The following is a 3,251-nucleotide window of genomic DNA, read 5'->3' as shown; positions in this document are numbered from 1 at the left end:
TTTATTTACAGGTTTCTTGAAAATGTTGTATTTGAATAATTGAATTAATTCAATTAACTCCTGACACAACCTTTAACATATAAAGCAGGGACAGTGGTGGTGGCTGAGTGGTTAGAACACTGGTTTATTATAAACAGGCTGTGGGCTCAATACCTGGTTTTGCCAAGCTGCCACTAGACCTGTCACAATTATTACATTATTGACTCATGGTACAATATATATGGACATAACCTCAATAATTTTTGCTGACCTCAATACAGCTCAATGTGTTTACTTACATTAAGAAAGGCCATTAACTGGAATGAGCTGGAGCTGGTATATTAAATATTTTTTGAAAACAGTGGTTTCCTTTTATTTATCTTTTATTTGTTTAGGATATATAAACATTTTCATATTCCAATTTTAATGTATATTCCCAAAAATTCAATGTTTAAAGAGTCTATCTGCATTATAATACTACAATATTAGCATTGAATCAGTGCATTAAAATGTTACAATAAAAATTACAATAAAATATTTATCGCAATTATCCCCCCCCATTTTCTCCCCAATTTACACAACCAATTTCCCAACCCACTCATTAGGCCTCCCCCTATTACTAGTGATCCCCCAACACCATGAGGGTGAAGACTAGCACATGCCTTCTCTGTAACATGTGAAGTCAGCCACCGCCTCTTTCAAACCGCTGCTGAGGCATGATTGCAGAGTAGCATCACAGCGCGCTCGGAGAAAAGCACAGCGATTCTGATACATCAGCTCACAGACGTCTTGTGCTGAACGACATCAGGCGTGTTGTGGGGGGAGAGTGCCATCTACCAACCCAAAAGGAGCAAGGCCAATTGTGCTCTCTCAGGGCCCCAGTAGCCGATGGCAAGCTACATGAACAGGATTCAAACCGGCAATCTCCTGATCATAGTGGCAGCGCTTAAACCACTGGACCACTCGGAGCCCCAGACATAATTTTTGAATAGTCAAAAAAAAAAATTGATTGATGACCCTAGTTGTCACTGTTTGCACCAAAACAAGGCCATTAAACCTCTGTGCTCCCAGGATGCCTCAGCATTGGTTGTTCACAGCTTCAGGGACATGTGCTCACTGTCCACTTTGTTCACTGTACAGATAGGTTAAAAGAGGAGGATAAACTTAATCTGTGTCCAACACAAATAGTGATTGTAGTTGTCTTGTGGTGGTCAGTCGGTAACAAAACATACAACATCACTGAACAGATGGGCGAGTAATAGGGGAGAGTGAGAGGCCACAGATAACTGCAGCAACACCAACTGCAATGGCAATTACAGGGCCAAAGCTTAGACGGCCGCCTAACTCGTATTCTCTTTCTCGACAATACTACAGTAGATCTGAGGAAAAGCCACTCTTTAATCAGCATGTAAAGAGCATCTCCTCTATTTCATGGCCTTCCTGCCATGCCAGTCATCAAGCAATGTGTTCCTTTTATTCAAATGCAGAGCTACCTTTAATAACATGCATTACCTTCATTCAGGCTGCTTGCTTTTTCTCGTATTTCCGTTTGAGAAGAGTGCTCAGAGTGCCGAATAGCTGGCCATAATTGGAGCTGTCAGGATGGGAGAAGAGATACATGAGACACTGAGTCCACAAAAGCCAGACACAATGTCGCACACACACTCACACACACACAAAAGAGTTTGATTAATGAGAAATGGCCTAGTCTGCTAGTCGAGAGCTCTTTCTGCACTTGACACAAACCCCAGCTTAATTACACAACCCAACTTACTCGCACATCATGGGTTGTTTCCAACTCCATAATCACAGTAGGAGTGTTAATCTTGGAGCTGTTGCTCACGTGTATGATGAACTGGAAAGACACTGGTTATACGCCAGATTTCTACACGTGTAGAAAAGGTATGATAGTAATTTTAAGTAGAACGCCGTTTGTTTGTTGTTAACAAGACATTCAATTTCCCTTAGCAGATTAATGAAGATGTTTACACTTTAAGCATTTGCTTTAAAGGGATAATAAATGGCATATATTACTGCCAGTACTTGTGTTGGTTTATTATTAAACCCTGTAAAAAGCAGTGTTCTGTAGAAAGATAATAATTTTACTTTTTTTAATATGCGGTATCTAATGATTTAGTGTGGTTTGCCATACAAATATATATATATATATATATATATATATATATATATATATATATATATATATATATATATATATATATATATATATATATATATATCCTGCCATCCATGTGGTTGTATTCATTTTGTTGATGTTCATCCTCCACCTCAATTAAAAGACTTGATCTCTTAAAGCTTCTTATGTAATTGGTGGATAACTTCTTTGGTAGGGACAGAATAACAGTGCAGAAAAAAAAAACAGCTAATGGGACTAAACATGAACACGTGTTGCTGGCCTTCCACTTACTTCTGCTTTTATCTGGTTGTTAAATCTAAACCAGTTTTAGCTGGTGTGCACAGATCCACTAATTTAGTGTCCTATGAAACACTACATCTGATCGTGCCTGATACCTGAATGAGTTTTTATGGATTGTTGTCTGAGATCAGTGCTAATGTAATTTATAAGTGTGATGGGTGGATTTTCTTTTTTGGTTTTATTAAGACACATTTTGTGGACTTTTGTGAGAGGTGCACTGTGTGGATATAATGCATTAGCTTAATATTCCAATTTATTTAAAAATTCTGAATTTTGTGAGAAGTGCACTGTGTGGATTTAATGCATTAGCATAACAAGGAGATTGTTGTGGACTTCAGGAGAACTCACACACAGCACACTCCTCTGTTCATCAACGGAACTGCTGTGGAGAGGGTGAGCAGCACCAAGTTCCTGGGTGTGCACGTCACAGAGGACCTCTCCTGGAGCAACAACTCAGCATCACTGGCCAGGAAGGCAAATCAGCGTCTCTACTTTCTCCGCAAGCTGAGAAGAGCTGGAGCCCCCACCCCCATCATGACCACCTTCTACAGAGGGGCCATCGAGAGCATCCTGACCAGCTGTTTCACCGTGTGGTACGGGGCCTGCACAGCATCCTGCCGCAGGACCCTCCAGCGCATCGTGAGAGCAGCTGAGAAGATTGTTGGCACCTCTCTCCCCTCCCTTCAGGACTTGTACAGCTCCCGCCTCACATGAAAAGCCCTCCGTCTGGCAGGAGATCCCTCCCACCCACTACACAGCTTCTTCAGCCTGCTGCCATCAGGGAGGAGACTGCGGAGTCTCGGGGCAAGGACCAGCAGACTGCGAGACAGCCCCA

The sequence above is a fragment of the Astyanax mexicanus genome, chromosome 2 (assembly GCF_023375975.1).
Source record: "Astyanax mexicanus isolate ESR-SI-001 chromosome 2, AstMex3_surface, whole genome shotgun sequence".
Classification (NCBI taxonomy): Eukaryota; Metazoa; Chordata; class Actinopteri; order Characiformes; family Acestrorhamphidae; genus Astyanax; species Astyanax mexicanus.
Note: the sequence above shows the minus strand (reverse complement) of the source record.